Raw genomic sequence first — 12,708 nt, 5'->3', positions numbered from 1 at the left:
AAACAGGTTAAACGTCTTTCACTGAGCCCTGCACCAGGGAGGGGGCTGAGCAGCTCCCCAAGTGCTAACACCTGAAAATCAGCACAACAGGCGCCTCCCCTAGAAGACCAGCTAGACGAACAAGTTCCAGGGGAAGTCAAGGGACTTAAAGTATACAGAATCAGAAGATACTCCCCTGTGGTTTTTCTGTATGTTTTTGTTTTTGTTTTTGTTTTTTTTGCTTTTTGACTTCTGTTTGCTTCCCTAACCTTTTTTTCCTTTCTTTCTTTTTTTTCTTTTTCTTCTCTTATTTTTCTTCCTTTTTTCTTTTTTCTTTTTCTCTTTTCTTTCCTTCTTTCTCTCCTCTCTTTTTCTCCTTTTCCCAATACAACTTGGTTTTGGCCACTCTGCACTGAGCAAAATGACTAGAAGGAAAACCTCACCTCAAAAGAAAGAATCAGAAACAGTCCTCTCTCCCACAGAATTACAAAATCTGGATTACAATTCAATGTCAGAAAACCAATTCAGAAGCACTATTATACAGCTACTGGTGGCTCTAGATAAAAGCATAAAGGACTAAAGAGACTTCATGACTGCAGAATTTAGAACTAATCAGGCTGAAATTTAAGAATGAATTGAATGAGATGCAATCCAACCTAGAAGTCCTAACGACGAGGGTTAACGAGGTGGAAGAACTAGTGGGTGACATAGAAGACAAGTTGATGGCAAAGAGGAAACTGAGGAAAAAAGAGACAGACAATTAAAAGACCATGAAGACAGATTAAGGGAAATAAACAACAGCCTGAGGAAGAAAAACCTATGTTTAATTGGGGTTCCCGAGGGCACCGAAAGGGACAGAGGGTCAGAATATGTACTTGAACAAATCATAGCTAAAAACTTTCCTAATCTGGGAAGGAAAACCGGCATTCAGATCCAGGAAATAGAGAGATCTCCCCAAAAAAATCAATAAAAACCGTTCAACACCTCGACATTTAATAGTGAAGCTTGCAAATTCCAAGATAAAGAGAAGAACCTTAAAGCAGCAAGAGACAAGAAATCCCTGACTTTTATGGGGAGGAGTATTAGGGTAACAGCCTTCCTCTCCACAGCGACCTGGCAGGCCAGAAAGGGCTGGCAGGATATATTCAGGGTCCTAAATGAGAAAAACCTGCAGCCAAGAATACTTTATCCAGCAAGGCTCTCATTCAGAATGGAAGGAGAGATAAAGATCTTCCAAGACAGGCAGGAGCTGAAAGATTATGTGACCTCCAAACCAGCTCTGCAAAAAATTTTTAAGGGGGACTCTTCAAATTCCCCTTTAAGAAGAAGTTCACTGGAACAATCCACAAAACAAGGACTGAATAGATATCATGATGACACTAAACTCATATCTGTCAATAGTAACTCTGAACATGAACGGGCTTAATGATCCCATCAAAAGGCGCAGGGTCTCAGACTGCATAAAAAAGCAGGACCCATCTATTTGCTGTCTACAAGAGACTCATTTTAGACAGAAGGACACCTACAGCCGGAACATAAAAGGTTGGAGAACCATTTGCCATTCCAATGGTCCTCAAAAGAAAGCAGGGGTAGCCATCCTTATATCAGATAAACTAAAATTTACCCCAAAGACTGTAGTGAGAGATGAAGAGGGACACTATATCATACTTAAAGGATCTATCCAGCAAGAGGACTTAACAATCCTCAATATATATGCCCCGAATGTGGGAGCTGCCAAATATTTAAATCAATTAATAACCAAAGTTAAGACATACTTAGATAATAATACACTTATACTTGCTGACTTCAATCTAGCGCTTTCTACACTCGATAGGTCTTCTAAACACAACATCTCCAAAGAAACGAGAGCTTTAAATAATACACTGGAGCAGAAGGATTTCACAGATATCTACAGAACTGTACATCCAAACTCAACTGAATACACATTCTTCTCAAGGGCACATGGAACGTTCTCCTGTATAGACCACATACTGAGTCACAAATCAGGTCTGAACCGATACCAAAAGATTTTGATCGTCCCCTGCATATTCTCACACCATAATGCCTTGAAATTAGAACTGAATCAAAACAAGAAGTTTGGAAGGACATCAAACACGTGGAGTTTAAGGACCATCCTGCTAAAAGATGAAAGGGTCAACCAGGAGATTAAGGAAGAATTAAAAAGATTCATGGAAACTACTGAGAATGAAGATACAACAATTCAAAATCTTTGGGATGCAGCAAAAGCAGTCCTGAGGGGGAAATATATCGCAATACAAGCATCCATTCAAAAACTGGAAAGAACTCAAATACAAAAGCTAACCTTACACATAAAGGAGCTAGAGAAAAAACAGCAATTAGATCCTATACCAGAAGAAGAGAGTTAATAAAGATTCGAGCAGAACTCAATGAAATCGAGACCAGAAGAACTGTGGACCGGATCAACAAAACCATGAGTTGGTTCCTTGAAAGTATTAATAGGATAGATAAACCATTAGCCAGCCTTATTAAAAAGAAGAGAGAGAAGACTCAAATTAATAAAATCATGAATGAGAAAGGAGAGATCACTACCAACACCAAGGAAATACAAACGATTTTAAAAACATATTATGAACAGCTCTACGCCAATAAATTAGGCAATCGGGAAGAAATGGACACATTCCTAGAAAGCCACAAACTACCAAAACTGGAACAGGAAGAAAGAGAAAACCTGAACAGGCCAATAACCAGGGAGCAAATTGAAGCAGTCATCAAAAACCTCCCAAGACACAAGAGTCCAGGGCCAGATGGCTTACCAGGGGAATTCTATCAAACGTTTAAAGAAGAAACCATACCTATTCTACTAAAGCTGTTTGGAAAGAAAGAAAGAGATGGAGTACTTCCAAATTAGTTCTATGAGGCCAGCATCACCTTAATTCCAAATCCAAAGACCCCACCAAAAAGGAGAATTACAGACCCATATCCCTGATGAACATGGATGCAAAAATTCTCAACAAGATACTAGCCAATAGGATCCAACAATACATTAAGAAAATTATTCACCATGACCAAGTAGGATTTATTCCCGGGACACAAGGCTTGTTCAACACTCGTAAAACAATCAATGTGATTCATCATATCAGCAAGAGAAAAACCCAAGAACCATATGATCCTCTCATTAATTGCAGAGAAAGCATTTAACAAAATACAGCATCCATTCCTGATCAAAACTCTTCAGAGTGCAGGGATAGAGGGAACATTCCTCAACATCTTAAAAGCCATCTATCAAAAGCCCACAGCAAATATCATTCTTTTTTTTAATTTTTTTTTGCATTTTTTAAAATTTTTTTTATTTATTTATGATAATCACAGAGAGAGAGAGAGATGCAGAGACATAGGCAAGGGAGAAGCAGGCTCCATGCACCGGGAGCCCGACTTGGGATTCGATCCCGGGTCTCCAGGATCGCGCCCTGGGCCAAAGGCAGGCGCCAAACCGCTGCGCCACCCAGGGATCCCGCAAATATCATGATTAATGGGGAAGCACTGGGAGCATTTCCCCTAAGATCAGGAACAAGACAGGGATGTCCACTCTCACCACTGCTATTCAACATAGTATTGGAAGTCCTAGCCTCAGCAATCAGACAACAAAAAGACATTAAAGGCATTCAAATTGGCAAAGAAGAAGTCAAACTCTCCCTCTTCGCCAATGACATGATACTCTACATATAAAACCCAAAAGCCTCCACCCCAAGATTGTTAGAACTCATACAGCAATTCGGCAGTGTGGCAGGATACAAAATCAATGCCCAGAAATCAATGGCATTTCTATACACTAACAATGAGACTGAAGAAAGAGAAATTAAGGAGTCAATCCCATTTACAATTGCACCCAAAAGCATAAGATACCTAGGAATAAACCTAACCAAAGAGGTAAAGGATATATACCCTAAAAACTATAGAACACTTCTGAAAGAAATTGAGGAAGACACAAAGAGATGGAAAAATATTCCATGCTCATGGATTGGCAGAATTAATATTGTGAAAATGTCAATGTTACCCAGGGCAATTTACACATTCAATTCAATTCCTATCAAAATACCATGGACATTCTTCAGAGAGTTGGAAGAAATTATTTTAAGATTTGTGTGAATCAGAAAAGACCCCGAATAGCCAGGGGAATATTAAAAAAGAAAACCATATTGGGGGCATCACAATGCCAGATTTCAGGTTGTACTACAAAGCTATGGTCATCAAGACAGTGTGGTACAGGCACAAAAACAGACACATAGATCAATGGAACAGAATACAGAATCCAGAAGTGGATCCTGAACTTTATGGTCAACTAATATTCGATAAAGTAGGAAAGAGTATCCACTGGAAGAGAGACAGTCTCTTCAATAAATGGTGCTGGGAAAATTGGACATCCACATGCAGAAGAATGAAACTAGACCACTCTCTTGCACCATACACAAAGATAAACTCAAAATGGATGAAAGATCTAAATGTGAGACAAGATTCCATCAAAATCCTAGAGGAGAACACAGGCAACACCCTTTTAGAACTCGGCCACAGTAACTTCTTGCAAGATACATCCACGAAGGCAAAAGAAACAAAAGCAAAAATGAACTATTGGGACTTCATCAAGATAAGAAGCTTTTGCACAGCAAAGGATACAGTCAACAAAACTAAAAGACAACCTACAGAATGGGAGAAGATATTTGCAAATGATGTATCAGATATAGGGCTAGTTTCCAAGATCTAGAAAGAACTTATTAAATTCAATAGCAAAGAAACAAACAATCCAATCATGAAATGGGCAAAAGACATGAACAGAAATCTCACAGAGGAAGACATAGACATGGCCAACATGCACATGAGAAAATGCTCTGCATCACTTGTCATCAGGGAAATACAAATCAAAACCACAATGAGATCCCACCTCACCCCAGTGAGAATGGCGAAAATTAACAAGGCAGGAAACCACAAATGTTGGAAAGGATGCAGAGACAAGGGAACCCTCTTGCACTGTTGGTGGGAATGTAAACTGGTGTCACCACTCTGGAAAACTGTGTGGAGGTTCCTCAAAGAGTTAAAAATAGACCTGCCCTACGACCCAGCAATTGCACTGCTGGGGATTTACCCCAAAGATACAGATGCAATGAAACGCCGGGACACGGGCACCCCGATGTTTCTAGCAGCCATGTCCACAATAGCCAAACTGTGGAAGGAGCCTCGGTGTCCATCGAAAGATGAATGGATAAAGAAGATGTGGTTTATGTATACAATGGAATATTACTCAGCCATTAGAAATGACAAATACCCACCATTTTCTTCGACGTGGATGGAACTGGAAGGTATTATGCTGAGTAAAATAAGTCAATCAGAGAAGGACAAACATTATATGGTCTCATTCATTTGGGGAATATAAATAATAGTGAAAGGGAATAGGAGGGATGGAGAAGAAGTGTGTGGGAAATATCAGAAAGGGAGACAGAACATGAAGACTCCTAACTCTGGGAAACGAACTAGGGGTGGTGGAATGGGAGGAGGGCAGGGGGTGGGGGTGAATGGGTGACTGGCACTGAGGGGGCACTTGAAGGGCTGAGCACTGGGTGTTATTCTGTATTTTGGCAAATTGAACACCAATAAAAATAAATTTATTATTAAAAAATGAATGTAGGAAAAAAAATGTATGACCAACAGAGGATGTAAAGTCTCTTTAAAAATTTTATATTGGCGGGATCCCTGGATGGTGCAGCGGTTTAGCTCCTGCCTTTGGCCTAGGGCGTGATCCTGGAGACCCGGGATCAAATCCCACGTCGGGCTCCTGGTGCATGGAGCCTGCTTCTCCCTCTCCCTATGTCTCTGCCTCTCTCTCTGTGTGTGTGTGTGTGACAATATAAATAAATTTTAAAAAAATTATAAAAAAGTGAAAAATTTTATATTGGCTACAATGAAAAAAAAAGAAACAGTGAATATCATAATACATCCTTCAGATATTAAGGGGATAATAAGGGACTGCTGAAAACAACTCTATACACATAAATTCAACAACTTAGGTAAAATAGAACATTTCTTTAAAATGTACAAAAAGACAAAAATCAACTAATATTATATAGATCATGTAAATAAATAGCCTTATACTTATCAAGTAAATTAAATTTATAGCTTAAAGTTTCTTAAGAAAAAAATCTCCAAGTCCTGATGATTTCAGTAGGAAATTCAACCAAATATTCAAAGATCAGGATCAATCCTCCTCAATCTCTTCCAGATAATGGAAGAGTATGGAATACTTCCTAAATCATGTATTATCCAATACCAAAACCCCAGACAAAGAGTACAAAAAGATGAAGAATATCAATATCTTTCATGATTATAAATGCAGTAAACCTCAACAAAATACTTAATTTAATACCAGATTAAACCCAGCAACATATAAATAGAATTATATGCCATGATCAGGAGAATTTTATCTCAGAAATGAAATATAAATTAAAAACATTACAATTTACAATGACTAGAAATGAAATACATGGGTATAAATCTAATAACTATACAGCACTTGAATACTGAAAACTACAAAATATTGATGAAAGAAATCATAGACCTAAGTAAATGGAGAGATAGAATGTATTCATAAATTAGAAGCTTTGATATTGTCAGATCCCAACCCTCCAAATTGCTCTGAAATTTAATAGAATTTCCATCAAAATCCTATCGATATAGAAAAAGATTTTTCTAAATTCCTGTGGAAAGGAAAATAAGGGGAAATTATTAAAGTATTTTTTAAAAATTAAAAATAGTGGTAAGACTCATTTTATCTAATGTTAGGACTTATTATCTATCGTACTCAAGAGAGTATGGCTCTGGTAGAAAAAAAATAGAAAATCGGTTCAAATGAACAGAATAGAGAAACCATGAATAAACCCAAAAATTCATGACCAACTGACTTTGTATAAAACTGCAAAGTAATTCATTCAAGGAAGGATAGTCTTTTTAAGATATGGTGCTAAAGCAATTGGATACCCATGGGAAAAATAAAAATGAACTTAAAGCAGTCTTATACTTTATACAAAAATTAATTAAAAATTTATCATAGGTTTAAAAGCAAAATGTGAAACTACAAAAACTATTAAAATAAAACACAAGAGGAAAATCTTCAAGACCTATAGCAAGATGAAAAGTTGACACCAAAAGTTTGATCCATAAAAGAACAACAACAAAAAAATCAATAAATGGGACTTCATCAAAATTAAAAACTTTTGTTTCACAAAGCCCTGCTCAGAGAATGGAAACACAGTCTATAGATTCAGAGAAAATTTTTGCAAACTGTGTATCTGACAAAGGACCCCTATCTAGAATACATGAAGAACTCTCAAAACTCAACAGTACAATCCAATTAGAAAACAGACAAAAAACAGTAACATGGTATTTCACTAAAGAGGAGATTAGATGGCAAATAAACATATAGTAAAATGTTCAATATCATTAACCACTAGAGAAAGGCAAATTAAAGCCATGATATCAACACACCTATTAAAATAGCTAAAATGACAAGAATAAAAAAAAGTAGTAACAGCACCAAATGCTGGAGAAGGTGTAGAGAAACTAGATATCTCATACATTACTGGTGGAATGTAAAATAATACAACCACTCTGGGAAATAGTTTGGTAGCTTTTTTTTTTAAAAAAAAGAATAAATAAATAAGCTAAACATATTACTATATTATCCAGAAATCAAACTTGTGGGCTTTTATTACAGAGAAAAATTTAGGCTCACATAAAAATCAGTACAAGAATGTTCACAGTAGCTTTCTTTCTAGCAGTTGAAGTTTGCAAATCATTCAAATGTCCTTCAATGAATGAAAGTTTAAACAAACTGTGGTACATTCATACCATGAGATACTAGTCAGAAATACAAAGAAGCAAACTATCCATACAAACAATGGATGAATCTCAAGGGAATTTTGATGAAGGGGGAGGCAATCCAAAAGTTACATTCTGTGAGATCTCCTTTATAAAATGTCCTTGGAAAACAGATTAGTGGTTTCCAGCAACTACAAATGGGGTTGGGGATGGGTATGGATATCAAGCAAATTAGATCTAAAGGCATCATTTTGGTTAAGGGAGCAATCCTATATGTTTACTGTGGTGGTAATTACAGGCACCTACCTTGTAACAAAATTTCTTAGAACCATACAGACACACGCAATGAGTGCATGTAGAACTGGTAAAATGTGAATAAAGTCTGTGGATTGTACCAATGCCAATGTCCTGGTTTTGATACTGTCCTAAAGTTATGAATAGTGTTTCCTCTGGGGATAATGGGATAAAGAGTTCCTTTCTGTACTATTTTTGTGATTTCCTCTTAATCTATAATAACCTTAAAATGAAAAGCTAAAACATAAAAATAATTGTATTTCTTATTATTTCTTAACAATAGTAAGTTGTTACAATTACACAGAATTACAGAAATTAAAATGGAAGTCTTTTGGAATATCTAAAACTAGTATTGTAAAGCAGAAAATAGGAGGAAAAGGTTAAATGCATTACACAAACGAATGACGGGCTATCAATAGATCATTATATGAGTTTATATGTCCTGGAACAATGAAAGTCTGAATATTCTTCAACTGATCCCACTAATTATACTATCAATCTCCTCCAGTTAACACTGGGACTGATTCTTAGAAGCCGTCAAGGAATTTATGGTGACTAATTACAATCTCTGTCTTCAAAATTATACAGTATGAACTAGTTTGTACTCAAATGTCCATACCCTGCAATACTACATGGTGATTAGGAAAAAATAAAAACAATGAACAATGTAGATAAGAACAAAAACGCTTCGAAATAACAGGTGATCGTTTGTCATACTTACCCATAATCATTCACAGATATCTTTTTCTGTAAACACTTCATTTACTCTGTTTCCTTCTCATAAAACTTTTTGCTGGACTTCACCAAGAAAAAAGGACAGAAAGAAATTGCAGGGAACTTCTTTGATTTCTTGTTGGTTTGAACCTAGATCTGCATCCTCCTTAACCCTCATCAAAGGGGAAGCCTTCTTACCTGCTATAGTCAATGACCTCAGTCCTCAGTTTCAGAGGCTCACCTCATCCTGACTTTCCCTTTCGTGAGCACCTTATTAATTGCTGAGGTTGGATATTTTCTTATTTTTCATCTAAACAAACTACAAACTTCTCTCAAATACCCAGTCAACTACCATACTTTGTTTCTATTTTACCTGGGGGCTATGGGGGAGGCATTGAATAGAAATATTGGTTCAATCCCAGCAAAATTAGGGATTCCAAGGGCATGGAATGACATCTACACAGGGATGTAAAAAATACATTTCTCACAATCTGGATTCAGACCCTGATTATTCTTTATTTTTTCAGAAGAATTTTCTTATACTTTAATCCGTTGTATGGAGCAGGCATTTTCTACTCTGAGACATTACCACCAGGATGGTCATGCAGGCCTGAATCATGCCACCCTTCTACCTTTAATCAATTATGCATAGCATTGTAGGAAAAAATTCTTCAAACAAAATTTTCATCATTCCCATATTCAAGCCTCTTGGTAATTAAGCCCAGTCTTATTTGTTTCTTAATATTTAAAAATTATAGTATGGTTCATTGAAAGATTTACCATGCATCAAGGTCTGTGCTGGGTACTTGGTGACATCTCATTTAATCTCATTGTGAAAGAATGAGCATACCAGCAGAGCAGAGCCAGACCACATATGACAATAAAACTCTGCATCACAATATCTGCAGCTAAACAGTTCAGCAAGCTAAACTCAACTGCAGGGCAGCCCAGGTGGCTAAGTGGTTTAGCACCACCTTCAGCCCAGGGCCTGATCCTGGAGACCTAGGATTGAGTCCCATGTCAGGTTCCCTGCATGGAGCCTGCTTTTCCCTCTGCCTGTGTCTCTGCCTCTCTCTCTTTCTCTTTTTCTCTTTCACTCTCTCTGTCTCTCATGAATGGATAAATAAAATATTTTTAAAAAATAAATAAACTCAACTGCAGCAGCCATTGGCTGAGAATGGTCAGGACTTGGTGAATTACTGACAGATTCCTTAAATTTTGCCCATACTTCTAACTCAGGACCAACCAGAGAAAGCCAAATATACTCCCCAAACCAATCACATAGGATACCCAAATTTAATTAGCCTGACTCCAGTTTCTCCATGCCAACAAACCTCCAATCACAGCATGCCTTAAGCTATCACTTTTTCCACTATAAAGCTCTTCCAACTCACTGCCTTCTTCGGAGAGTGAGTCTCTGTCAAATCCAAGTCATGGTGGCTATTTTCCTTGCTATAGCAACCTCTGAAGGGCCTCTGCTTGATCACATTTGGGAGGTCTTATTTATGTCCACAAGCCCTACAATCCAGCAGGGTCATCTGCATCATTGGCAGATGTAAAAACCATGATCTGGGGTGGGCAGAAGCTGGCCGAAGGTCATTATCATCCAACTTGATGTCTCCACCACTCCAGTCTCAACTCCCTACTTTCTCTGACATCTCTGTGCTCATCATTTGCTCTCACTAAAAAATGATACCATGAGGGTCCTCTTCAGCCTTGCAATCAGAGAAATCAGTGGCTAATTAAAATATTTGAAAGATGACCTGATTTAAATATTCAGGGATTTTCCATTTGTCATAAAGAAGTGATACTAAAACCTGATCACACACTGAGGACAATTAATCATTTACCTGGTAGCGTTTGTAAGAGATATATTTTCTCTTATGTCTCAACAGGCAGAAGGGTGAAGATCATTGGGAACTATCAGAAATTCAACCCAATCCTGGTGGGAACAGATTTGGCAGGTCTGTTTGGTGCAGATTGAGGCAAGTATCCCAGTCCAATGGAGGGATGGACTTTCCCGGACTTTGCTCATAGAACACCTTTTTCTCCATGCAGTCCGTAAAGGTTCACTGACTCAATAGGACCAGTTACAAAGCTCCATGTCAATAAAATGTTTAATATGAAAATCTCATTATTTTAAGATTTTAAAAATATTTATTATTTACAAATCTAGTCCTACCACCCAGAGGGGGAAACAGTGCATAGATTAGGTAGCTTTAGTCTCTAACAAGGAGACTTTGATTAATAACAATCAAATAGAAGTCAAAAGCTCAAGGTTACTTGCAGACAACCCAGGGACTCTTAAAATGCACAGACGACAAATCTACCTAACATCCATTACTCTAATATGCATGACTGAGTTCACCAATGCTTGCACTGAAGGTAGAATCCTTGTTTTCCTATTGCCATATCCCAGAGGTCACAGATAAACAGATTCACTGTGTGGGTGCAGCACACTGTGGCCCAAGTTCAGGAAACACTGAATTTATTGCCGCACTTACTCCATCCTCTTGCCTTTGTTAGACATAACACTCGGCATTTCTACAGTTTTTGTCTTCACATCCACCACAAACATTTTAGTAACTCAAGAAATGTACAACACTTTGATAAAAAGGATAGGATAAATTAGGACTAATTTGTTTTTTAATGAACACAGTACTTGTGATTAACTGCTGTGTTGTTTCAAGAAGGGTGCTATATAAGCTAAGCACTATGCATGTATAATATTTGTTTATGGAAGAAAGGACGAGAAGAAAGATAAAGGCAGAAGGAAGGATGGTAAATAAGTGAGGATGACGGGAGGAGTTAGACAATTCTTTGAGGGCCAGTGCCACATTCTTTCAATAGCTAACAAGCAGGACAAGTAAATGAACCATGTAATGCACATGAATTGTCACTTCAGATAATTACTCTCTCTTTGACATAGAGTTGAGGCTGTGTCCTCTTACAGTGTTTATGTCTCTTTCTCCAAGCAGCCTTTCTCTGAATCTTTCATTGTGAAATAATTTCTATGAAATGTTAATAGACATTGCTTGAAAAAGGTGTCCACAGTCTAATAACTTAAGGTTACAATGCCCACCATATGCCAAAACTTCTATGGTTCATAAGGAATTTTAGTGTATCAAAGTCTCCAGAAAACCCTGAAATTACAAAGCAAACCAAAAGTTTTACTTTGCTAAATTCAGTGTTTCTCAGATGTTTCCACAGGCAAACTTTTCTCATTGACCAACCACATTTAACTCATTGCATAGCTCTAGCATGTCTCAGAAGGTGTTCTAGACTTCATGCCAATATGTGATAGGTGGTACTTTTTGACATAGGACTAGAAGCAGAAAACAGACACCAAAATGGACCCTAATGATCCTTGTCATTAATTATTCACAGCCTTGTATAGTCCCCTCCCACATTTTATCAAGACTAGTCTGTGTGACCAATATGGCAGAAGTACTGTATTATAAATGACTGTGGCTGTCATCTTGGATTTGCCCTTTCTTGGGTCTCATCCTCTGGGGCAAGCTGGCCACCATGTTGTAAAGACGCTCAGGCAGCATATGGAGATAGCCACTTGGTAAGAAATGAGGCCCTAGGCCAGCAGCCATGTGTGTGAACTTGGAAGATGGTCCTCTCTTGGGTGAACTTTCAGTGGACTTCTTGGCTATAAACTTTGATGGACTTGGAGCCAGACTCACTAAGCTAAGGCCCTCATGAATTCCTGATCCTTAGAAATTGTGAGACACTAAATGTTTTCATAAGCTACTATGTTTGGGAGCAATTTGTTGTGCAGCAATAGGTAACTAATAAGCTAGTTAATTAAGAAGGCCTGGGGAATATGATGTTTAGGTTTGTATCAGGAGGACATGCTTATTCATGCAT

The 12,708-nt window shown here is 37.7% G+C and overlaps 1 protein-coding gene across 1 annotated transcript in view; it reads right to left on the bottom strand.

Moving 5' to 3' along the window:
* The window catches only part of GABRG3 (gamma-aminobutyric acid type A receptor subunit gamma3), a 659,970-nt gene that overhangs the window by 378,474 nt on the left and 268,788 nt on the right, over nucleotides 1–12,708 (bottom strand). The gene's annotated exons all lie outside the window — the stretch shown is intronic.

The sequence above is a fragment of the Nyctereutes procyonoides genome, unplaced genomic scaffold, assembly GCF_905146905.1.
Source record: "Nyctereutes procyonoides isolate TBG_1078 unplaced genomic scaffold, NYPRO_anot_genome, whole genome shotgun sequence".
NCBI lineage: Eukaryota > Metazoa > Chordata > Mammalia > Carnivora > Canidae > Nyctereutes > Nyctereutes procyonoides.
Note: the sequence above shows the minus strand (reverse complement) of the source record. Positions and strands in the feature narration are given on the sequence as shown.